At 42.5% G+C, this 27,397-nt stretch overlaps 1 protein-coding gene across 1 annotated transcript in view; it reads left to right on the plus strand.

Moving 5' to 3' along the window:
* Positions 1-1,091: 1,091 nt before the first annotated feature.
* Positions 1,092-27,397, plus strand: part of LOC137502143 (uncharacterized) — a 143,169-nt gene continuing 116,863 nt past the window's right edge. Inside the window, exon 1 of the mRNA XM_068229119.1 lies at positions 1,092-1,241. The gene's annotated coding sequence lies outside the window, so the exon portion shown is untranslated. The remainder of the gene's footprint in view (positions 1,242-27,397) is intronic.

Here is a 27,397-nt window from a genome sequence, read left to right on the forward strand (position 1 = left end):
TTAATAAATTTATATTGTTTACAAAATTCTACTTATAATATCTCCTATAACTTACTTACAAACATAGTCAACTCATATACAGTATGTGAAATTACTTCAAATAATACTATGCAACTGGTATAAGATTAAAATTTACATTGCATTTATTTACTTTATTTTTTCTTTTACCCATTTTGGAACCTAAGTAGCATAACGACCTGCTGCGTCTTAACCAGAGCCCCCTTTTGCCACCACTTTTCAGAGTTCCTGAAGGGCCTTCACAGCTACCGTAGCGGTCCCAGGGCCCTCGAAGTCCCCACTGTACTTCACCCCTACTTTGGCTGTCCAAACTCCATGGACCAGGGGATGGAATTAATTTTTTTTTAACACACATTTTTTATTTACAATAGCCTGCACTGGTCGAATGCCCTCTAACATTTCATTTATTTTCCCTTTTCTCTTCTTGAATACCTGTACAGATTTTGGAAAAGGATCAAACACTACCGCTGGTAAACTGTTCCACTCCTTCACGCCCTTCCCGATGAATGAAAATTTACCCCAGTCGCTTCTGCTAAAATTCCTTCTAATTTTATACTTGTGGTCAGTTCTGCCAATATAATTATTTTCCAACTGAAGCCTCTCACGGATTTCTCCCCATGCTTCTTCTCCTTATAGGCTCTATATAATCCTATAAGTCTAGTTTGAGTTGTTGTTGCTGTTGGTTTACTACCACCACCCCCGCCCCCACCTTGAAAGCTGAACAATAGAAACTGCTTTATTAAGAGTCGTTTTTACGTATTCTGCTCGTTCCCAATTTTTTTACCGAATAGCTAAAAGGAAAAGCAATATTAGTGGACCGACAGACAAATGCCAGTTTTTAAAAATTATGACCAAAGTAGAGATAAAACTGTTATTTATACAGAGAAGGGAATTAGGGTAATTACAGTTGTATGGAGACTCGGTGGAACAGAAGCTAGCCAAAGGAGGAGAGTGAGAGGAGAGTAGTGGGGGTGCGGACCGCGTGCTGGGAAGGACTAGAAGTGGGGGAAATAACGTCAGCACACGCAGACCTCGCATACAAACCTGACCTTCCCCGCGTCAGTGCAGTGAGCGTGTGACAGCAGATGACTGTACTTGCGGTTAGAGCCGTACCAATCGCGTTACCATCCGCTCTTGTCAGTAATTAGTTGTGTGCCTTGATAAGCGTGTGAAAGATTTCCGTATGTTAGTCTCTCTGAACTGCTCCTACTTCTTCCTATCAAGTGAGTACCAGATCTGTCTTCTCTTTAGCACGTGCCTACCACGCCGTTCTTAATTTATAGTGAGGGATAATGCCATAAGACAGGTGTTTCTTTAGATACATGTCCATGTTTGTTACTAACTGCCGTAGGGAAACGTAATGTTATTCTATAGCAGACCCTACACGATCAATAAAACTGTCAGTACCGAAAAATATTGACAGTAATACTGATCGCGTGTGGACTGGAATGATGGAATGAAGGCTAGTACTGAAGCAGATCCGGATTTCCTGATCTGCGAGCGTCAGTACTGTAGAGTGGTGGGGATACTGACAGTTATACTGACCGTGTGAGCGCGCTTGTCATTATTTCTGTCAGTATCAACGGAGCAGCGGTGGACGACAAATGAGTTTCTCACCAAGGCCAAGTAGAGGTGCTTGTGGAACCGTCAAGTAGGCCTTTTGCAAAAGTTTATCGAGCTATATGAAACGCTGCCAGAATAAACGTACTCAACACAATACTTTACATGTTTCCACAACTGCTGTACTGATGGAAACTGGTGACATTATAGCGGAAAACTTTAAATCTTCAAAATTTATACCAGTTGTAAGATACCTCACTGTCACCGCTAATCTCTCTGCCACCGATAAACAGCACCGCGTGTTCGTATTTTGCCTTATTACAAAAGGCTCTACCAATCTTAAAAATGTATACCAGTTGCAAGATACCTCACTGTCACCGTTAATCTCTCTGCCACCGATAAACAGCACTGCATGTTTGTACTTTGCCTTATTACAAAAGGCTCTACCATTCGTAGTAATTTCGCAAAAGTACCCTCACGCATTCGGAGATACCGTAGTTCTGATAATCTTCTGCTTCGGTATATTGTGTTTCCCTCAACATTTCATATGAGAATACTCTTCTCTTTTCCTAAGCCAATCTTTAACCTATCGTTTACGTTTAAAACTGCGTTTCGTGCAGTACTAATATGATAGCTACAAAATGCCCGTCTTTTACGATCCATTTTGATAGAATACCGCAATTGCATGTTATAAATCTCATTCCGTAGTGACGGTTATTGACTTTATTTGTAAAGTGAGAATGCCGCAATGGTAAGCTAGTGCACTGGTACTGACCAAAATATTGACAGTAATAATGATCGTGTAAGGTCGCTACAGTATTGATGCGTACTGTCAGTATTATTGACTCAGTATTACTGATCAGTATTACTGACCGTGTAGGGTCTGCTTATGGGTTATCAGTCCATAGACTGGTGTGATGCAGCGCACCATGCCACCCTATCCTGTGCTAACCTTTTCGTTTCTACGTAAGTACTGTATTCTACATCTACTCAAATCTGTCATATGAATGTCTTGGTCTTTCGCGATTCGATCTATCCATCTACTTCAACGTTCTTCTGTAATACCACATTCCAAAAGCTTTCTTCCTGAGCCTGTTATTGCCCATGTTCACTTTCATACAGTATCACGCTCCAGGAAAAGTATTCAGAAACATATTGCTAATTCCTATATCAATGTTCGAAGTGAGCAAGAATAATAATAATAATAATAATAATAATAATAATAATAATAATAATAATAATAATAATAATAATTTGCTGGCTGAAGTGAATAAGGGTCGCACTATTCTTTGGACTTTCCTTTTTACTATAGGAATTTCATACTTGCTGGAACTGTGACCTTCTTCTTCTTCTTCTTCTTCTTCTTCTTCTTCTTCTTCTTCTTCTTCTTCTTCTTCTTCTTCTGTTAACCCTCCACTGTCGGCTTTTCCCTCGGACTCAGTGAGGGATCCCACCTCTGACACCTGGAGTGTCCTGGAGCTTCAGACTCTGAGTCGGGGGATGATCAGTACCTTGCCCAGGCGACCTCACCTGCTATGCTGAACAGGGGCCTTGCGAGGGGTGGGAAGATTGGAAGGGATTGACAAGGAAGAGGGAAGGAAGCAACCATGGCCTTAAGTTAGGTACCATCCCGGCATTTGCCTGGAGGAGAAGTGGGAAACCACGGAAAACCACTTCCAGAATAGCTGAGGTGGGAATCAAACCCACCTGTACTCAGTTGACCTCCCAAGGTTGAGTAGACCCCGTTCCAGTCCTCGAACCACTTTTCAAATTTCGAGGTAGAGTCGGGAATCGAACCCGGGTCTCCGGGGGTGGCAGCCAATCATACGAACCACTACACCACAGAGGCGGACACTGTGTACTTCATCAAGTCTTATTAGTTCCTTAGATGTTTGTAGTAACATGATAAGGTCGGAAAATGAATTTAAAGTGTTACAGTCTCAGATGAATTAATGAGCGGTAAGCACACGCTCAACCCACACAGGGACATAGAGAGCGAGTTCAACAGCTGTAGACTCTAAAAAGCTGACTCAACTATATTCTGCCCATCAGATGCTCTAAAAAGGTCTACGTACTTATCTTCGACTGTCGAATGGGTCACAGAATCACGCGGAATCAACATTTGTTGAGCTTTCCTCATTTTCATCATCTGTTGCAATTTATGTTCCTTCGACCAAGTACGTCGTGTTGATTTCTTCTCGTCTTCCTCAAATCCCCTTGTGTGAATAATTTTCCTGATTGCATTTCTATCCTGCAGATTTGGTGATCCTCCAGTACAGCATTTCTTCTTTGTAGATCGGAGATGTCTTTAGCTATTATCAAGCGCTACGTAGTCCTAGTCGGTGACATGCTGCACTTGCTTTTCTCCACTCTCTGACTTTTTCAAGAGCACAGTTAAACAGCCCATCACCTCCTTGACGTAGGCCTACACCTTTCTTTATTTCACTCATCACTACATCCACCCATGAACTTTACTTTAGCTTTCGTTTCAGTCAGTGTATTCTTTATAATACATTGTATTTCTTGTTTTGTTAAAACATTAATTACTGAGACGCGATCTAAAGTACCTTAAGCCTTTTTTGAATCGACAAATGTGATGACTAGATAATAAATAATAATATTTATTTATTTATTTATCGTGTCAGAAGTACAAAGGAAGAGAGACAAAAATTAAACCAAAAAATTTTAAACATTGGTTGACCAAAAATTGGCCACGACAAGCGCATTTGGAGTTGCTCTCATTAGATCTTTAATGGTACAAGTGGCTGGAGAAGATGGACACAGTAGAAGATGTTCGTTAGTCTGCTTAGTACCACACTTGCAGTAAACTGTCTCCACAGGAAGGCCCCATTTCTGTAGGTTGGTCTTGCATCTCGTGGTACTGGAGCGTAATCGATTGAGAGCCTTCCATGTTGTCCACTTTTCAGAATGTCCAGGAGAAACCTCCCAGTAGGGTGTATTTGCATGCGATATTGTTATACATCCGGGTGTCTCCTGGGCAACGGACTAGGACTCTTCCTAGACGGCTGATTCTCTCACACCAGAAGTAACAGAGTTATCTAATAAATAATAATGTTATTTGTTATACGTCCCACTAACTACTTTTTAAGGTCTTCGGAGACGCCGAGGTGCCGGAATTTAGTCCCGCAGGAGTTCTTTTACGTGCCAGTAAATCTACCGACACGGGGCTGTCGTATTTGAGCACCTTCAAATACCACCGGACTGAGCCAGGATCGAACCTGCCAAGTTGGGGTTAGAAGGCCAGCCCCTTAACCGTCTGAGCCACTCAGCCCGGCGTGTGATGACTAGAGCCCGGTAGTTAGGCAAAATGCCTTTTTTATCTGACTGGACATATTGAAGAATCAGATAGAGATAAATATGTTTCATGCATTTAGGAAGTGTAGAGACAATTTTTATTTTTCCTTTTTTGCCTATTTTAAGATTTAAAGCCTTTTTTGTCTTGTTTGATCGTTATGCATTTTTTTTCTGCGATTTACACGTTTTAAAAAGGACATAATGAATTTCAGTACATCGAAGACAAAAAAAGGTTGTACAAATTAAATTACATATTGCCGTCACAAATATATATTTAGAATATTGTTCCCTGTAAATCGTTTATTTGTTTTCAGGCATTCGAAAGTTTATTTTCTCAACCCATTCATTTCATCATCATCATCATCTGTTTACCCTCCAGGTTCGGTTTTTCCCTCGGACTTAGCGAGGGATCCCACCTTTACCGCCTCAAGGACAGTGTCCTGGAGCTTCAGACTCTTGGTCGGGGGATACAACTGGGGAGTATGACCAGTACCTCGCCCAGGCGGCCTCACCTGCTATGCTGAACAGGGGCCTTGTGGAGGGATGGGAAGATTGGAAGGGATAGGCAAGGAGGAGGGAAGGAAGCGGCCGTGGCCTTAAGTTAGGTACCATCCCGGCATTCGCCTGGAGGAGAAGTAGGAACCTCGGAAAACCACTTCCAGGATGGCTGAGGTGGGAATCGAACCCACCTCTACTCAGTTGACCTCCCGAGGCTGAGTGGACCCCGTTCCAGCCCTCGTACCACTTTTCAATTTTCGTGGCAGAGCCGGGAATCGAACCCGGGCCTCTGGAGGTGGCAGCTAATCACGCTAACCACAGAGGCGGAACCCCCATTCATTTAACCTCTGTAAATAGCAGAACCTTCATTAGTGAAAGGAATGCAAAAGCATAATGAATACCAGGAAAGAGAGAGGACGAGGGAAGTACGTCTCTTCTCCTTCCGCACACCCCTTTTGCTGTGACAATGCGTAATTACCTGGTAATCCCGATTTCGAAATGATAAGATAATGCAGAGGAAGGGAGGAAATCACTTCTGTCTAACAGGTCAAACATAAAAGAAGCTGTTAGTCTACTGTTGAACTTGTTAAAGGCAACTCGGGTGTTCGCGCTGACTTATTTCTCATGCCGAAATTTTCATCGTTGCGTGCTAAATTACATGGCTATGTTCGCGAATTCGGTTCGGATACACTTTCTACTGATGGAGACTCTTTTGCAAAATCTGTGAAAAATCTATTAATCACGAAAAAAGATACTTTGCAACTCAACATTTCGCAACAACGAAACGTAAGTCTAGGTAAAATATTGTTGGCCCTAAGATCAATTTAATATCAACATCCAGCATGCAATCTTAGTTTCCCCTGGATCTAAGTAAAGCATTCTTGCACTCCGGAATTCCGTTTTGGAAACTGGAAAATCAATCCCTCAGGACGTTTCTGCAGAAGTACACTAAAGAAGAAGTTCCGTCAGAATCCACATTAAGAAAAACGTATTTGAATATCTCCTTTGAAGAGACGCTGCAGAGGATTCGAAGCAGAGTTGCAGAAAAGATCTGGATCTCCATTGATGAAACTACGGATGCAATGGGACGTTACGTGGCCAACGTCATCACTGGAACTATGGAAGCAAAGCAAACTGACCTATCATCAGTATTTCTTTTGACGACAGAAGAGATGGAGAGAGCAAATGGTTCCACAGTAGCACAGTTGTTCACAAATTTATTAATGTTACTCTGGCCGGATGGAATACGGCATGATGATGTCCTACTTTTTGTCACAGATGCGGCACCTTACATGAAAAAAGTAGCAAAAGCCTTGAAAGTTCTCTTTCATAAGATGCTCCACCTCACATGCCTAGCCCATGTACTGCACAGAATTGCTGAAGAGATAAGAAGTTTGTATCCTCACGTGGATAAGTTAGTTTCGAATACCAAGAAAATCTTCCTAAAATCACCCTCCCGAATCCGGGTTTTCAAGGACGTGGCACCATATCTCCCTTTATTTCCACAGCCAGTTCTCACCAGCAGCCATATATTACAGCAACAATTTGGACAAGATACGTGAGGTACTTCATGCCGTATCAGTAGACGAAGTTGCTTCAGTTCGCGAGGTAAAAAAATTGTTGGACCATGAAGAACTCAGCAATGATCTGGCATTTATAACAGCACATTATAGCGTGATACCGGAAGCAATCTTGAAGTTGAAGAAAAGAGATGATTCGCTGGTATCATCCATGGCGATCTTCGAAGATGCAGTAAATCAACTGCTGCAAGCAACAGGAGAAAAAGGAAGCAGTGTTAGTGAAAAGTGTAAACGTGTTCTGAGTGATAATGTGGACACTGAAAAAATGAAGAACATTCGTAATGTTCTGAAAGGTGAAAATTCTGTTTTAACTGGCATGTGTCCTTCCGAAATAGCTTATTTCAAATTTGCGCCAATCACTTCAGTGGAAGTAGAACGTTCCTTTTCCATGATGAAAAACATTCTTTGTTACAAGCTTCTGTCTGTCACAGTGGATACTTTGAAAAAGCACCTTGTTGTTGCTTGTAACCAAGGAAAGTAAGAGTAAGTACGCTATTTATGTGATAAATTGATAATAAAGAAATGAATGAGTATTTAAAATACATGTTTTCATTAATAATGAGAAAGATTCATCTTTGCTTTCACTCCTAATAAATGCCTATTTTAATTACAGTGCTGCCTATTTTCAGTATTTCAAGCAGTGGCGGCGCGTGACTTTCATCACTGGGGGTTCAAAAGAAGAAAAAATTGCCTCCCTCTCAACCTCTCCTCTTCCCATCTCCGCCAGCTTCTCTTTCATCGTGGGCCGTAACCTCCTAAACTAAGATTACATAAGTTCTAGAAAGTGATCAAATACAAGAGGAGCAGAAAATACGGTAGGCCTACATGCCGAGTTTTACCACATGCAAAATAAGAAATAACTGCTTCATTGAAGTCCGCAGAGTCTCGAACAAAGTTCCTTTCAATTGACAACATAGCAAGAGCAATAAGTCTATCCTCGGTCATTGTGCTGCGCTAGAAAGTTTTGATTCTCTTCAGGGTAGAGAAACACCTTTCTGCTTCCGATGTCATGGGAATAGTAACAACTATATTTAAAAGTTTTCATTGGTATTACCTTGCCGCTATTCTTTGCCTCAATGATTTTTGAGTTAAGTTTCTCTCCAAAAGGTAATTATTCCAAAGAAGGCAAATTAATAGGTGTTTAGTAAGTAATGATATATTTGGGACAAGATATTAATTGGAATTTGACAGTTTAATGTGACTTTTGGTAGTAACGATGCTTTTCAACACTAGCGCTAGTTACGTGTTCTATTCTCTGTTGCCTAGTCAAATTCCCGTAAGGCCAACAGATGGCAGGCACATACCCCAACCCCAACAACACGACTAGCTAGTCTTGAGACAGTGGCCTATTGCGCATGCGTAAAGAACAGAGATCCGTTCCTGCGATATCCTGGTCTTGCCTTAGTGCTGGCTTTCGTCCCCCCGCACCTCGCCACTCCCTTCGCCTATGTACGGACGGAGAGATCGTCTTTGCAAGGGGGTTCATTCCAGACAAGTATCCAGCCACAGACCTTGCGCAGCTCACATGAATTGAAAGCCAGTACGAGTTTATTACGGATAGAGGGACTTAGCAAGAGCTTCGAGATTGACAAGGGAGTTATGAAAATTACGTAGTTGAGTACAATTTGATATAAACTGGAGGTTCATTGCTCCATTGCGCTATACCAGAAACCGCCACTGATTTCAAGTGCCTTTTTGCCTGCCTATTTTAACCAAAAATAAATGCCTAACTTCCGGGCTCTAGTGATGACATAATTTTTCTTATGTGTGTTTCGAAAGTATGCTATAATGGGTTTTTTTTTCTATTTGCTTTACGTCGCACCGACACAGATATGTCTTATGGCGACGATGGAATAGGAAAGGCCTAGGAAGTGGAACGAAGCGGCCGTGGCCTTAATTAAGGTACAGTCCCGGCATTAGCCTGGTGTGAAAATGGGAAACTACGGAAAACCATCTTCAGGGCTGCCGACAGTGGGGCTCGAACCCACTATCTCCCGATTACTGGATACTGGCCGCACTTAAGCGACTGCAGCTATCGAGCTCGGTATATAATGTTTTTAGAGTCAAAATTTGCTGTACACATCACCTTCCCTTTCTGATCCCCCTGTGGATGGAGGCGTTAGAATAACATCCACGGTATCCCCTGCCTGTCGTAAGAGGCGACTAAAAGGGGACCCAGGGCCTCCGTACTTTGAAGCGTAGGTTGGTTTCCACGGGGCCCTGAGCTGAGTTCTGGCATTGCTTCCACTTACTCGTGCCAGGCTCCTCACCTCCATCTATCCTATCCGACCTCTCTTGGTCAGCTCTTGATCTTTTCCGACCCGAACGCTATTAGGTTTCCGAGGCCTAGGGAGACTTTCATTTCACGCCTTTCGTAGACCTTGTCCTCCTTTGGCCGATACTTTCATTTTTCGAAGTGTCCGAGCCCTTCCATGTTTTCTCTCTGATTAGTGTTTTATAGAAGATAGTTGCCTAGTTGTACTTCCTCTTAAAACAATAATCACCACCACCACCATTATCACCTCCCTTTCGGAATCCACCTTGGTACTCACCGATTTGGTGGTCCAGTTGATGCTCTGCACGAAATAGTAGAATTGTATATGTGATCTGTAGACACCTCGATAATTGTTTGGATCAGTTTTACTTCCTTTTTTGTCTATGGGGTGTATTGTTGCCAGTTTCCAATCCTTGGGGATATTTTCAGATTGCAAAATGCCCACCATAATTTCGTGCAGTTTTTTTATGGAATTTTCTCCTGCATTTTTCCTAAGTTTTGCAGTTATTTGATCATCCCCTGAGACCTTGTAATTTTTTAGTGATTGAATGCTTTCTCTAATTTCTTGGAGAGTTGGTGGGGTTGAATCTTGATTATTTTAATATTTTTAGCTGAGGAAATGTCGATAGACAGTAATGCATAGAAGATAATTATATATCTGCATAACACATGATAATTTTATGAACGTCCATTGCATTATTTTCTGTTTTGATCAAATACGGGATATTTAGATGTCGAGATACCACGATATCTGACTGTAATCCGAGACTTAGAGGTATCCCCTGGCAAGTGAGAGCTCGACAACAAAATGAAAATATAATTCGTGAGTTTACAAGCCAAACACATTTCGTGAAACATCTTACTTCTGGGAAAAGGAGATTTCAAAATTTCAGTTTTTATTACCAATATCTGTTCTTTGAATAAAAAGATTTTTCTTTAAAACTATGCTACGAGTTTATTAGAATATCTAGAATGCCGCTGTGTAGCTGAAATTGTCTTCATCATCATCATCATCATCATCATCATCATCATCATCGGTTTGCCCTTCCAGTGAGCCGGGTAGGGTGTTTGAAAACGAGTGTCTCCCAAAGTTCTTCTTCTTATTATTATTAATCTGTTTACCCTCCAGGTTCGGTTTTTCCCTCGGATTCAGCGAGGGATCCCACCTCTACCGCCTCGAGGGCAGTGTCCTGGAGCTTCAGACGTTGGGTCGGGAGATACAACTGGGGAGAATGACCAGTACCTCGCCCAGGCGGCCTCACCTGCTATGCTGAACAGGGGCCTTGTGCAGGGATGGGAAGATTGGATGGGACAGGCAAGGAAGAGGGAAGGAAGCGGCCGTGGCCTTAAGTTAGGTACCATCCCGGCATTTGCCTGAAGGAGAAGTGGGAAACCACGGAAAACCACTTCCAGGATGGCTGAGGATGGAATCGAACCCACCTCTACTCAGTTGACCTCCCGAGGCTGAGTGAACCCCGTTCCAGCCCTCGTACCACTTTTCAAATTTCGTGGCAGAGCCGGGAATCGAACCCGGACCTCCGGGGGTGGCTGCTAATCACGGTAACCACTACACCACAGAGGCGGCGTCTCCCAAAGTTACCTATTCAAAAAGATTTTGTTGTCCATGACACATTTCCAATTCCATCCCCCTTCTCTCCACGTCTTCCCTCAGTTGGTCCATCCATCTTCTTCTAGGTCTTCCAGCTGGTCTTCTACCAAAACCAAACCAAACCCCATGGCACCACAGCTCTTGAAGGTCCTTGGCCTACCAAGCGACCACTGCTCAGCCCGAAGGCCTGCAGATTACGAGGTGTCGTGTGGTCAGCACGACGAATCCTCTCGGCCGTTATGCTTGGCTTTCTAGACTGGGGCCGCTATCTCACCGTCAGATAACTCCTCAATTCTAATCACGTAGGCTGAGTGGACATCGAACCAGCCCTCAGGTCCAGGTAAAAATCCCTGACCTGGTCGGGAATCGAACCCGGGGCCTCCAGTTAAGAGGCAGGCACGCTACCCCTACACCACGGGGCCGGCTGGTCTTCTACCTGTTATTATCTTTTCCAAATAAGCACGTGGTAACCTTGTGCTATTCATTCGTTTAACATGCGGAGACCATTTAAGTCTAGATGACCTAAGTCTTTCCTCCATCGATTCATTTAGACCTAGGTTAGATCGGATCGCGTCATTTTTCACATGATCCAGTCGTGTCTTTTGGAGGGCAGATGTAAGAAATTTCATTGCACAGGCTTGAATCCTACTACAATCCTTTGATGTTAATGTGCAGGTTTCCAGAGAATATGTAAGGATGGGAATGAAATATGATTTGTACAGGATCATTTTTGTTCTTTGTGGGACCTTCTCATCCCATAGTAGGTGTCTGACGATACTGTAAAAGTTAGAGCCTTTGCTTACTCTGTTTGTTATTTCTATCTCAGCTCTATTATTACTAGCCATTACGCTTCCTAAATATCTACATTGGTGTACTACTTCAACTTGGTGGTCCTGTATTTTTATGTTGCATTCTGTATTATGTCTGCTGATTTTCAATGTTACTGTTTTTGATGGGTTCAATTTCATTCCATAATCATCAAACTTCTTACACCATGCATTCAGATTATTTTGCACTCCCTCCTCTGTTTCATCCCATATTGTCAAATCGTTTGCAAACACCAGAGCCTGAAGATCTGTATCACCTTTTCCTTTTAGATCCTTTAAAATGGTATCCATAACTGCTATGAATAGAAGAGGTGATCAGGCACTTCCCTGTTGTACTCCTTTTGTTGTATTGAACAATTCAGAGTGACCATCTCCAATACTGACACAGCTTTTGCAATTAGTATATATATAGCATTTGGATCTTCCTAATAAGGTACTCTAGTGCACCAAGTTTTCTAAGACTTTTCCAAATAATTGATCTAGGAACATTATCATACGCCTTTTCAAGGTCCATAAACACAATAATTAGGTATTTTCCTCTTTCCCATTGTTTCTCTGCCAACATCCTCAAAGCAAATATCAGATCTGTTGTGCTGAAACTGTATTAATATATTTTCCTGAATGAAGTTTCTCTCTTGAAACTTATCAATAAAAACCAAAATTAGAAAATGCAGTAACCAAAATGTCCTCTTACGACTTAATGGGCATCACCAGTGAATAGAGCCGATTTTTAAAAATGTTTTCGTTCTGAAGTGGTAGGCGGGGGGGGGGGGGGGTGTTAAGGCCGGCCTGTTTTCATTAAAGAAGGTTAAGTACACTCTAACCCTGGGTTTGTTAGCTTCGGGTTAATATTTTAACTCGTTCTTGCGAATCACGTCTTTCACCAAGCTATTTCGGTAGAGAGTTAGAGAGTTAACTAATACCGTGTTAACCCTCGCTGAAATTAGAGGTTATGAACACATTTCTTACGCGATTCTTTTTTTTTTTTTTTTTTTTTTTTGCGCGGTCCCGGTATAATGTCTTCCACATTTCCGTGTAGCCTGAATTATTCATTCGTATTTTGGCTATGCCAAACCTGTGCTGGGAAGAAAAGGGAATTAGAATTAATGGGAGAAGACTTAACAACTTGAGATTTGTGGGTCATATTACTTTACTGGCAAATGACTTCGATAAGCTACAAGCCTTAATTACAGATCTCATACTGGAATGTCAGTGGGTTGGCTTAAGTATGAACCTTTCCGAAACGAAAGTCATGTCCAATAAATGGGTCCCGATTGGAATAGTGAAAATTTAGGACATGACATTAGAAGAGGTCAGTAAATATATTTACCTTGACCAGACTTTAAATATGAAGGGAGATATAAAACCAGGAATGTATCGGCGGATCAAGCTTGGATGGCAAGCTTTCAGAAGGAATTCATCAGTTTGTAGATCAAAAATGCCGGTAAATTTGATTAAATTCATTCTTGATCAATGCATTCTTCCTGTTTTAGCTGTGAGACTTGGACACTAAACAAGTTTACGAAATGAAAAATTAGGACAACTCAGACAGACGTGGAAAAAGCAATGGCGGAGTGATGGCCATGTTGCACGACATAACGATGAGAGATGGCCCTTGGAATGGAATCCGAAAGAACATCGGAGGCCTAGAAGAGGACCACCAGACAGATGAGAGAGATATATCAGGAAGATTGCAGATATCACCTGGCAGAGAACCGCACAAAACCGTATATTTTGGAGAGGACTGTTACAAGCCTATTTGGATCTATAACTTATTTATTAAATATCCTGACAGTTTGAACCCTATTGCGCATGAGTGTATTAAGATTATAGTTTCGATCAGATTTTTTAATTATTGGTTCTTGGCACAAAATTAAGAGACTAAATTATTGAAGATGTGATAAATGAAGTTCAGGAACTGTTTGTAGCAGCAGGATTTCTTGAACAGATGGAATAATGGCTTTGAAAATTCCACATTACAGTTGGTTAGGTGACTCTCAAGTTCTAATCTTGTCCTTCCGAACATGGCGCAGTCGAACAGTAAATGGTCCACCGTTTGTGAAGATCCACAAAAGCACAAGTAATCGCCTGCAATGTTAATTTTGAAGCGTTCAAAGTAGCACTTAAAATTTCGATGGTCGAAGAGAAACTGAGCGAGAATGAATTCGGGCACTGGAGTCGGCTATATATGTCGGGAAAAAATAATTCTCTTGTGACAGACCCGTTTGTACTTGATGTCAAGAGGTTGTTCCACTGTCTTAAAAATAGATGTGTTTTGGTTTCGGCTTTTGCATAGCTTAGGGGTGATTTGTTGTAGGCGATTTCTGTATTTGATGAGGAGGATGGTTTTGCGAGGATGTGTGCCTTTTAATTTCCAGGAGAACCGGTGTGTCCTGGGATCCAGGAAAGACAGACTTGGAGGCACTGCTGTGCTCTAGATCTTATAATAGCAGCTGTTGGATTGACAAAATATAATGGATCTATGACTTAAAGAGGCCACATCATTTAATGATTGGTTTGGCTGATAGTGATGGTGATTTTGTGTTCTATGTTCATAACAGGCCTGATAGCAGTAATAGAAAAAGCGGAACTCAAACAAAATATCAGAGAGAAAATGAGGCTATCTCGGTAGATGAACCAATGCGTATGAATGAACATTTCCTTAGATGAAGCCAGAAATGTGTAGATGCAGGTAGAGGGCATTTTCAACATCTTCTGTAACAAGGTGAGAAATTATTTTACTTTGATTACGCGTTATTATGTGTGCTTGTTATTTATATGCGAATCTAACGACCCCTCTATCGGCCCTAAGCTCAGCAAGTTGGCATATGCTCGTCTGACTTTCAGCTCGCTTGTGATACCCCAACGTTGTCTCTGACCATTGTATGAAACGACCAAATGGCGCGATATCTTCATGCGACCAATATCCGCAGTGTAAGAGAGAGAGACTTGTTTCTGGCTGTCGTGTATTCCAACCTCTCGCCAATTTCGTCGACGACTTTACTGAGGACAGTTTGTGACACTCTATGCCTCTTCAGAAATTGTTCCTTGTAAGGATTTTGAAAATAGTTTCTCTTTATAGTCCCATTTCTCTTACAAACACCATTTAACATGTCTAAATAAAGAAACTCTGTATCCAACCCATGATTAATAGCAGCCATTTTGCTTTTAGACTCGAGTTAGCAGTCTGACCCAGGTGAGAGGAGCGGTAAACATAACCCCAACCTTAACCTAGAGTTAAAACTAACCATCCTTGATGAAACAGAATGAATAGTCAGATTCAGAGTTAAAACTGTGTTAGCACGGCTTAAACCACGCTGTTGAAAGCGGGCCTTAAGAGGCGGTGGTGATTATTGTTTTTATAGGAAGTAGAACTAGGCAAGCATCCTCCATCCTTAAGAGGGTAAAGGTGAAGGATGAGAAGAGGTCGTCTTGGCCTTTAAAAATGAACTGTCCTGGCATTTGCGTGAAGTGAAAGACATTCTCAGTACTGCCCACGGTGTAGTTCATCCCACCAAAGCCTACTAGATACTAGAAGGCCTGGACAGAGAGCCAGTTTCTTGCATTAAAAGCGGGGCAATAGTTTTTCTCTTTTCCACCGCTAGGTTCGCGTTTATGTTCTGTTGTTTGGCGCGAATTCTATGATTATGTGTGTTACTGCAACATGTTTTATGAGAAGAAATAACATATTAAACTTCATTTTATAAGGTAAGGCCTTGTCTAAAATGAAATATGAAGAGTTTTGTCGTTTTTTTAATTTATTTGGTCTTACAATTTGCAATATGTGGATGGTTGCTGAGATGCATTTAACATTTGTTTAGTTATGTGCTTCCACATTGCCGTCAAGGTGGTGGTGGTGATAATTAATTTAAGAGGAAGTACAACTAGGCAACCACCCTCTGTATAACACTAATCAGAGAGGAAAGCTGGAAGGGACCCGACACTTCGAAAAATGAAAGTATCGGCCAAAGGAAGACAAGGGCCACGAAGGGCGTGAAAATGAGACTCCCTCGCCCTCGGAAACCTAATAGCGTCGGGGTCGGAAAAGAGATAGAGTTGACCAAGAAAGGTCGGATAGGACAGTTGAAAGTGAGAAGCCTGGCACAAGTAAGTGGAGGAAATGCCAGGACTCAGCTAAGGGCCCCGTAGTCGCCAACCCACGCTTCAAAGTTCAGAGTCCTTGGGACCAATTACTTTCCAAGTTTCTCTTTCCATTCTGTAGGTTAAGATGGTTTATTGTTGCGTGCCTAACTGCACATCTGAGCGAAAAAATATACACAAATATAAATTTTAATCTTTTCCCTAAAGATCCGAGTTTATGGGAGAAATGGAGGCTTGCTATTTCTCAACAGGGCAGCAGAAAAGTATCTCTTTGGGCTCCTAATGATAACTTTGTCGAACGTCCGGCTCCATGGCTAAATGGTTAGCGTGCTGGCCTTTGGTCACAGGGGTCCCGGGTTCGATTCCAGGCAGAGTCGAGAATGTTAACCTTAATTGGTTAATTTCGCTGGCACAGGGGCTGGATGTACGTGTCGTCTTCATCATCATTTCATCCTCATCACGACGCGCAGGTCGCCTACGGGCGTTAGATCGAAAGACTTGCATCTGGCGAGCCGAACTTGTCCTCGGACACTCCCGGCACTAAAAGTCATACGCCATTTCATTTTTCTTTTCTTTGCCGAATCAGATTACAGTGTAAGTACTGTGAGAAGAATTCTGCTCCCCGACAAAGTCCCGACGCAAATTCGTCTTCTTCTCAAAAATGTATTAATATTTACAACGCGGGCGTTAGGATATCTCGGAAAATGTAACCTTGTCCGAAAGCTGAAATTCCTTACCGCTCCAAAGTTCACCGGGCGAATTGGCCGTGCGGTTAGAGGCGCGCGGCTGTGAGCTTGCATCCGGGAGATAGTGGGTTCGAATCCCACTGTCGACAGCGCTGAAGATGGTTTTCCATGGTTTTCCATTTTCACACCAGGCAAATGCTGGGGCTGTACCTTAATTAAGGCCACGGCCGCTTCCTTCGAATTCCTAGACCTTTCCTATCCCATGGTCGCCATAAGACCTATGTGTGTCGGTGCAACGTAAAGCTACTAGCCGCTCCAAAGTTTAAAGAGACGTTTCAGTGCCGCGACTGTGATCAAGCACACATCACATACGTTATACTTACAACATTTTTCAGGCCTGTTCTTGATAACATTGCAAAGAAAGTGACTAATGACTGTGATTTATTAAACAAATTCAAGAGCAAGCCTCCGAGCAGAAAAGTGTTGAAATTATGGAAATAAGGAAAAATCGGGCGAGTATTTCTATTTAGGCCTATTACCCTATTCTTTATTCTTGTGTGATAAACACGTGCAAAATGAAAGAAATCAATGAAGTGTAGTGTGTTCTAAGTTGTTTTATATATTTATATCTGATTCACACCGGGCATAATGATAATAAAAATGTATTATTTCGCGTTATTGTATGAATCTTCAATATAAGGATATAGAGAGAACATGAGAACAACAGAACATAAACGCGATCCAAGCGGCCATTGCCTGAACTATTTCGTTCGCCCAGAAATGTGTCTGCTTGTCCAGGCCTTCTATATAGCGTAGGCAACGATCCCACTCACAGATAACTCTTTCCCTCAATCCGCAGTGTCAAAACTCGCAAACAAGGGGAGGCTCTGGCTCATGGGTGACCGATTCGATCCACCTTTGGTACACGTGGAGGCCATGACCAGGAGGATAACAGATGCAAGTGGTAAGGCGCAATTCTCAGCCGTTTCCGAGTAATTAATTAATGAAAAATTCCAGTGCTTTGTGTGCAAGCTATGTTTGCGAAGAAAACAACGAGCTCGTAGCGCAGCGGCAAACGCTTCGCTTCATACGCGTGGGGTCGCTGGATCGAATAACGCCGATGGACGGTTTTTGAAATATTTCACATCTCTCACAAATTAAGGTGTCTTCAGTGATGTTCATTTTCGAATCTTCTTCTTCTTCTTTATGTTTACCCTCCAGGGTCGGTTTTCCCTCGGACTTAGCAAGGAACCCCACCTCTACCACCTCAAGGGCAGTGCCCTGGAGCTTCAGATTCTGGGTCTGGGGATACAACTGGGGAGGATGACCAATACCTCTCCTACCTGCCTCACCTGCTATGCTGAACAGGGGCCTCGTCGGGGGATGGGAATATTGGAAGGGATAGACCAGGAAGACGGAAGGAAGCGGCCGTAGCGTTAAGTTAGGTACCATCCCGGCATTTGCCTGGGGGAGAAGTGGGAGACCACGGAAAACCACTTCCAGGATAAGTGAGGTGGGAATCGAACCCCCCCCCCCCTCCTCTACTCAGTTGACCTCCCGAGGCTGAGTAGACCCCGTTCCAGCCCTCGTACCACATTTCAAATTTCGTGGCATAGCCGGGAATCGAACCCGGGCCTACGGGGGTGGCAGCTAATCACACTAACCACTACACCGCAGAGGCGGACCATTTTCGAATAAATTCCAATAAATTATTTTTAGTGGGAAAAGGGTTCTGAAAAAATCGTGCAGGAGCTGTTAGAAAATTTAATACTTTTATTCCCAGTATGTTTTACAACTTACTCTTTCTTTCTTTCTTTCTTTCTTTCTTTCTTTCTTTCTTTCTTTCTTAATCTGTTTACCCTACAGGGTCCTTCATAAAACATGGCGGCGTGTTCCCATCCTCCTATACACAGCATTTCCTACCGGACTATCACGATACAGAGCAAGTCGCTGTCGCCTAACGGCAATCTATCCATTAAGGTCGATCCAAATCTTGGTGCGACTTTGTAATTAAATGAAATAGGCTACTTTTCAAGAAATGCAATATTTTTCCTGTACTATTGAGACGATTTTGAAGATTTTTGTACAAACTCCCTCTGGTTTAAGAAATTGAGTTCTGTGAAACATACAAGACAAGTTGCTTTTTAACGTCGCACCGACACAGATAGGTCTTATGGCGACGATGGGACAGGAAAGGGCTGGGAATGGGAAGGAAGTGGCCGTGACCTTAATTAAGGTACAGCCCCAGCATTTTCCTGGTGTGAAAATGGGAAACGACGGAAATCCATCCTCAGAGCTGCCGACAGTGGGGTTCAAACCCACTATCTCCCGAATATTGGATACTGGCCGCAACTAAGCGACTGCAGCTATCGAGCTCAGTGCCCCTGTGTATAAAGGAAAGGGTGATAAACATAAAGTTGATAATTTCAGAAACCCCTATGGGTGGGGGAGGTAGAATAAAACCCACGGTATCCCCTGCCTGTCGCAAGAGGCGACTAAAAGGGGCGCCAGGGGCTCTCAACTTGGGTGCGTGGGTTGGCAACCACGGGGCCCTTAGCTGAGTCCTGGCATTTCCACTTACTTGTGTCAAGCTCCTCACTTTCATCTATCCTATCCAACCTCCCTTGGTCAACTATTGTTCTTTTCTGACCCCAACGGTATTAGGTATCGACGTCTAGGGAGTCTTTCATTTTCACCCCCTTAGTGTCTCTTGTCTTCCTTTGATCGATACCTTCATTTTTCGAAGTGTTGGATCCCTTCCATTTTTTCTCTCTGATTATGTTATTCAGTCGAACCTCGATATCTCGAACCTCTATTACTCGAATTCGGTTACAGGAATTTCTCGATTTCTCGAAGCAAACATTTCCTCCCTTGAAGCACAAAATACTCTGTAACTGTAATTTTGTGCAACATTAACTGTGCAATGCGGCATTTGTGGTTTGTGAGGAGCAGTTAACAAGTAAAGAAAGGGTTACAATAATGCTGGGAACTAATATGACGGGAAAACTTCTAGTGATCGGAAAATCGGCGAAGCCTCGCTGTTTCTCGGGTGTGAATAAATTACCGGTCACGTACGAAAGCAACCCCCGAAGTCACGGATCACAAGCTCCTTTTACGAATCTCGGCTGCGTGGTATTGACGAGAGGTTTCAACGTGAAGGGAGCAAAGTTTAGCAGTAACAGAAGAGACTGGTGGATTTTTCTCTAAAGGTGTTAACGGAGGTGTGTCTCTTGTTTCACCACTGTATTCCTGTCTTCTAAAAAGCTACTATAATAAGTGTTATATTTAAAGTGATGCCGTAAAATTGAGTGTTTTTGTGTGTTTTAAGTACTGTTAAATATAATATATTCAGTAAAAGCCCGTAGATACCTCTGTGTGATTCAATTATGTGCTCAAAAACGGTATTCTCAATATCTCAAAATTTCGATAATTCGAAATAAAATTTATCGCCCGATGTGATTCGAGATATCGATGTTCCACTGTATAGAGGATGGTTGTCTAGTTGTACTTCCTCTTAAAACAATAATCACCACCACCACCTGATAATTACAGACCACTCAACTTGACATTTGTTGCATTTAAGCTTTGGGAGGTAATGAAGGCCCTTGGAGGGGCACAAGGTAAAGGCTTCCACTATCCATAACCTCGGCGCTTGATGGGGTACAGTGGTTAGCTCTGCGCCCGGTCGGCTTTGCCCTCAGGAATTATCTTGGTACTCCTTTTTGGTGTAGCCTGAGTGAACCTCAGAGCTATGTGCACCTCCTTAAGTGGAAATCTTTTTTCTCAAATTTTTCGACTACCTGACGGGGAATCGAACCCATGTCCTTCCAGATGAACAGAGCACGCCTTTTTTTTTCTATTTGCTTTATGTCGCACCGACACAGATATGTCTTATGGCGACGATGGGATTGGAAAGGCTCAGGAATGGGAAGGAAGCGGCCGTGGCCTTAATTAAGGTACAGCCCCAGCATTTTCCTGGTGAAAATGGGAAACCACGGAAAACCATCTTCAGAGCTGCTGACAGTGGGGCTCGAACCCACTATCTCCCGATTACTGAATATTGGCCGCACTTAAGCGACTGCAGCTATCGAGCTCGGTACAGCACGCCTTTACCGCCTCGGCGAAATTAATAAGTGGTTTGATAGAAAGCAGTTCGGGTTTAGGAAAGTTGTTCCATTGAAACTCAACTTGTGGGATGCCAGCGAAATATGGCACATAGGGAGGTCAAATGGATTGCATCGCGATAGACCTATCTCAGATCATGAGAGACTACTGACAAAAATGAGTGCAATTGGATTAGACAAAAGAGTAATTGAATGGGTGGCTAGTTCTTATCATCCACACTTCCCTCAAATACTAACTGAACAAGTCTTGGGTTCTATCTTCCTCTCGTCAAATTTCGCCAAAATGTCCTCCTCCCACCTGGTCGTTTCGTTATCTCTACCCATCTCACCGTCAGCATTCTGTAACACTACATTTCCAAACTTTTTTTTTTATTTCAAGTTGCTTACGTCACACCGACACAGATAGGTCTTAAGACGACGATGGGACAGGAAAGAGCTAGGAGTGAGAATGAAGCGGCCGTGGCCTTAATTAAGTTACAGCCCCAGAAATTGCCTGGTGTGAGAATGGGAAACCACGGAAAACCATCTTCAGGGCTGCCGAGAGTGGGGTTCGAACCCACTGTGTTCCGAATAGTGGATATTGATCGCATTTAAGCGACTACAGTTAACGAGCTCGGTTTTTAAACAGGCCCGCCGGTTTCGGGTAATTATTGAGGCGGGGGCATGATTAACATGAGCAAGAGCGTCTGGAATGATGAACAACTATTAACGCGAACATTCCTATATATTAACAGTATTCACAATCAAACAGTAAAACAGAACAATAATAGAACTTGTTTCTCAAAAACATTTTCTGAATGAATCTCTTATAAACGGAGTTTTCAATTATACTAACACATAAACAAAAAATAGAACTTGTTGAATAAATGTGGTATTACTGTATATTGTTCACTTCATGATAGGAAATGTGTAAAGCTCTACCATCAGATGCACCGCCTGATCAGTCTCCAGTACGAAATGCAGTTCTCTGAAGGAATGTGCGCTGTCCAATCTATCGACCGAGGATTTAATCGGCCTTTGAGATAGGCTGGAAGTATGGGAAACTTTCCTGTTTCATCGGTGTGTCTGGCTCGTTAATTTTGTTGAGTCCTTATTACAGGATCTACGTGATGAATGTGAGTGAAAATGTGTAAGCCCTTATCTTATCTTATCTTATACTGCACGTGGAAGTTAAAGATGAACACTAACGAGGGAACGGTACGAAGTCGGACGGCGAATTTCGATTTGATTTTTACATATTTGTGAAGGTCTTTTTAAGCTGAAACACGTAGTGGATGTCTAATTTTTCGCTGGTCCTTTTTAAGAGGCCATTTGGGAGCTCAAAGTTAGCGGTGCGCGCAATGAATTGTACAGTACATGCCGGCACATGTCAGCGCTCACAGCCAGCGGCTGTCTTGCCTCGCCTTCCCTCTCCACTCCTTCGGTTCTCTTCTCTCCCCCACCACATACGGCTGCCTACAGTTGTAAACAGGGGATTGCGGGTGAAGACTGACGTTAGTTGGGACATTTTATTTACGAAGATGAATTCATTATGGAATAAATAAGCAATAAAATTGTTTACAAATCACTACTTAATACACAAATAATACATAATCAAATATCATCTGCATCATCATGACATTCAAAGTGTTCAAGAAATGACTTTATTCTAACACAGTCTGGCATTGGACCATTGTTCATGGCATGATAGTGAAAATCTAATACAAAATGTGAATAACAAAACACAAGACAGCAATGTGCGCACCTTATAAACGAAAAATTGGTACAATCATTTCCGGGACACTTTGTATCAGTCAAATCATGAAAATTCGTTTGTGAGACAGTATGAAATTGTGGTATATTGTCAGTACTGGAATAACCACCCGCTTTCCAAGCATATTTTAGCATTGGTACAAAACAATCAGCTTGTAATTGGTTATGCGCTAGTATTTGACTAGTTATAATGAAAAGTCTGTTTTAGGGTTTTAATTTTGACTGGGCGTGTAAATTCCTTACCCAGCAAATGTTTTCCATTCGACGGACTAAACATTTTAGTTGTCGGAAGAGTCCAAGATCACACGGCTTGCAAAGATCGTAGTTCCTTTCGGTATGTATTCAATTTGTACAGGTTTGTTCATCAGGGATTCAAGTTGTGCATATTTGCCCCGGCCACTGAATGAATCGATGAGAAGAAGGTTTCTTCCGTCTTCCTGTAATTGCGGATGGAAAACGTTTTGAAACCAGTCACGTACATGCCCTTTCCCCATTTTTTTCCGGAAGATGAACAACCAATTACGACATATTTAAAGGCATCCATGTAGGCTTTGATACTTTCTTGTACTCTAGGTCCAAACTTTCCATTAATTTCTAGGAAAACGACCAAGAACAAATGTCCCATTTCTCCGGCTTTAGAAATGTGATATTGCACTGTGTCGGAGTGCGTAAAACTATTTCGGCAAACAAGCGTAGCAAGAACGTTTTTCACACAACGAAAATCATAACTTCTCTGTGTTGCCATTTCGTACTCAAATCGGGATTGGTCCGAATTCCAGATATTGGCATCCGGGATCTCTTTCTTTTCTTGCAATTCATTAATGAATGTTACAAACTTTTTAGCCACTTCGTGTCGTACTTCTTCGTTTGTTTTAAACGTTTTACTGACTAGTTTGGCTACTTTTCGGAACCGAATATTCAAACGCCTTTTAAGGTTTGTCAAGTATGACTCGCTTTGGAGAGAATGTTTGGGGCAAAACAACTCTCTACCCTCACCAATCCAACGCTCATTGTCCGATTTTGTGACATATAAATAACGCATCCTTGTCCAGCTCCATGGCTAATTGGTTAGCGTGCTGGCCTTTGGTCACAGGGGTCCCGGGTTCGATTCCCGGCATGGTCGGGAATTTTAACCATCATTGGTTAATTTATCTGGCACGGGGGCTAGGTGTATGTGTCGTCTTCATCATCATTTCATCCTCATCACGACGCGCAGGTCGGCTATGGGCGTCAAATCGAAAGACCTGCACCTGGCGAGCCGAACATGTCTTCGGACACTCCCGGCACTAAAAGCCATACGCCATTCCAACGCATCCTTGCCTTGGTGAACTCTTCTTTCACATAAGCTCGAAGCATCGCACATTTCCTAATTTCCCCATTGTGTTCAACGTGGTTGACGATTCCATAAATTTGTCTCCGAGTCTTCTTATACTTCCGTACGGCGTACATAGCTCCTCGTTCCTTTATTTTTTGATACATGTCCAACAATGATTCGGAATCATAATCTTCCACTGACTTCAAGAGTCTTCCTCATCCATCACTAGACTTGTTATCTTCGTTAAACTCATATCCGTGTTTGCGTTTCTTCGGTGTTGTTGTCCCCTCCTCAACGCCATATTCGCCTTCTGAATCAACGAAAACGGCTTCTTCCTCCTGAATAAATTCGCATTTTCCCTCCGAAATTGCATCAAAAGTTATATTTATTTGTGTATATATGATTTGCTCTTCATCAGAAAGCACTGTAGCTTCCTGAATATTAACACCGTAGGCATTATAAGAGCTGCAATAATGTTGCAAGCGGCCATTAAAAAGTAAAGAATCCAATGCGATCTCCTGTATGTGGAATAGCCATCAGTCGTGGAGAACTTGACCGAATAGAATAGGACTCGCCGTCTCATATACACAACTGTTGGCAGCCGTATGTAGTAGGTGACAGAGGAGAACCGAAGGAGTGGAGAGGGAAGGCGAGGCAGGGCAGCCGCTGGCCGTGAGCGCTGACGTGTGCCAGCATGTACTGTTCAATTCAGGGCGCGCACCGCCAACTTTGAGCCCCCAAATGCCCCCTTAAAAAAGACCAGCGAAAAATTAGACTTCCGCTACCTGTTTCAGCTTAAAAAGACCTTCACGAATATGTAAAAATCAAATCGAAATTCGCCGCCCGACTTCGTACCGTTCCCTCGTAAGGAAATACTTGTTACCGTACGATAAAATGTTGCAACATACACTTACACTTCCTCCACTACCAGTTACCACAATACCGATGAAGAAGAGTATTATAAGTTCGTAACATCAGTACGGCCTCTCCCTAGTGGTAGGCAACACTTGAGGGCAGTGTAGTATCTTGGATACAGGCAGCACTTTATTAAATGTACTTAATTTTATCTACTTGGTTAATAGATGTCACTATCTTTGATTTTGAGTGCCACCTAGGGACTTGGAATGTGTAAACAGTAGTAGGCCTATATACCAGGTGCATGTGTAGTATTTTCTGGTTTCACTAATAGATGGCGCCAGCGAACAGTACGCAGTATATGAATTTGGCACATACGTCAGTTTGTTCGTCTGACATTAACCTACCAACTAGTTGAGTTGAGTCCGCCAAACACTAGTGTCCGTGTTGTATCGTTCAGTGATCATGTCGACGTGTGTGCCTGAAAAAGAACATTTGCGGGACGCTTTGCTTTTCTTATTTAATCAAAACAAACAGACTGTGGAAAGTCATCGTTTCCTGGTAGAAACATATAGTGAACACGCTCCATCGATTAGAACATGTGAGACATGGTTTCGATAATTTAAACGTGATGATTTCAATGTGAAAGACAGCGCGCGCTCTGGTAGACCACAAAAGTGCGAAGACAAGCAATTGCAGGCTCAAACTCAACGGTATCGCCAACAAATTATTCATTTAATTCACGCATTGATCGGAAGACGACCGGAATGGGCCAGAAAACATGGCAGAGTGATTTTGCTACACGACAATGCGCCGTCTCACACAACAAAACCAGTAAAACGCAGTGGCGAAGCTATTAGTTAATTAATGGGTAGGCAGGAAAAAGTTTCTTTTCGAGGAGTTCCATAAGTCGAGTTTCCTTGGTTGTAAAATGGTCAATCACACGGTCCTTCAATACTTGATCACTCATCAATTCCTTCACAAGCATTTTCTCGATAGAAATGGTACTAAGACTGCTGAGTCTTTCAATGTTCATTGAATTACGCAGAATTGTTTTTATCCTCTTCAGAGTGATCATACTCCTTACAGAGGAAGCCGTGTCCACAGGAAATGTTTTTTTGCTAGCGGCTTTACGTCGCACCGACACAGATAGGTCTTATGGCAACGATGGGATAGGAAAGGCCTAGGAATGGGAAGGAAGGTACAGCCCCAGCATTTGTCTGGTGTGAAAATGGGAAACCACGGAACACCATCTTCAGGACTGCCGACATTGGGATTCGAACCCACTATCTCCCGGATGCAAGCTGACAGCCGCGCGCGCCAAACCGCACGGCCAACTTGCCCGGTACAGGAAATGTTAATATTAAATGAATCAATTTGATACTTCCTCATACACTGGTTCAAGGTCATTGAGGACAACATAATGTATTTTTTTTTGAGGGGACAAATGTTTTTCTATATCGGAATAAATATTAATCAATTCATTTTCCAATCTTTCCCTATTAGAAAAGGATAAATGTTCATAAGACTGCTCAGTTTAATAGCACGGAAGCTCTCTTTGTAAACTATGAACTGACTTGGATCTAACAACTCAACAAACCGGATGCTTTCGAAATCGCCAAACCGTATTTCCATTTGCATAATTAAGGTGTCACCACCAAACAAAACACACGTGTAACGAAAAAGGTTCTTGGTTTCGGAACAGGCTGTTAACCACGAATATCGTGTATACCTACCAAGAAAATTGAAATTTCCTCGCTACTTTACCGTCAAAATAATTAATAAGTTAATAACCAGATTAAGCATACATCTTTTGTATTTGGATTCACACTTCTCTTCGTAAGTCCAAGATGAGAACGGTTTACGTTTTAAAGAGTTCAAAAGACTCGTTAAGTTCCCGAAGGGGCCTATATCACATATCATTTTAACGCGATTTTCAACCGGATGATGTCAGTCTCGTTTTACGCAACTAACAGTCCATGTCTGAATTGTTACAAATAAAGCCAATAACCTAATGCACGGATTTCCTACTAATTCCAAAGAAAAGCACACACTTAACAATAGGGTACCGCTACTTCATTGTCACCTTCGCGCTGGGAATTACTACGCTCTCAAATAACAGATGAGGCTTGCCTCTCTGGGGTCTAGACTTTGCGGTGAGAGGAGTGCGGGCGGTAGACCTACCTTCCCTCCACAACCCCGCGCCAGTCTTCAAGCTGACTGAAGGGAAACAAAACAAAAAATCCTGGGTGAGACAAGTTACAGACTGCCTCCCTGTCAGAACAAGTGGTCTGCTGTCGCCATCTAGCGGGGCGATCAGCGAAGCACATCATGTACTGTCATCAGGTAGCACATATAAAAGAGATTATTGTTGATTTAACACAATAACAACAGCAGATAAATTTGTTACGATATTTATGTTTAATCGTATTTCATAGGGTAGGCATTGCCTCAAATGACTCCAAGTAGTTTCGCCACTGAGTAAAAGACAACTTGAAATCTCTTGGTTGGGACATCCTTCCGCACCCGCCATACTGCGCCGATGTGGCGCCACCTGACTATCACCTCTTCACATCAATGGAGCACGCGCTCGCAGAGCAGCACTTCAGCAATTTCGAGGAATTGGGAAAATGGCTCGAGAAATGGTTTATCGCTAAAGGCGAGCATTTTTTATGGCATGGTATTCATAACTTACCTAGAAGATGGGCGAAGTGTGTAAAGCCGGTGGCCAATATTTCAATTTTAAAAAAATTATTTTCCTTGAAAATTATGTGTTTCCTTTACCACAAAAACCGACAAAAACGTATGCATACACTACACCGAATACATTTTAATTTATTTAGGAACAACCTACAGGCTGTCACGAGAAACAAAGTAAAACG

The sequence above is a fragment of the Anabrus simplex genome, chromosome 9 (assembly GCF_040414725.1).
Source record: "Anabrus simplex isolate iqAnaSimp1 chromosome 9, ASM4041472v1, whole genome shotgun sequence".
Classification (NCBI taxonomy): Eukaryota; Metazoa; Arthropoda; class Insecta; order Orthoptera; family Tettigoniidae; genus Anabrus; species Anabrus simplex.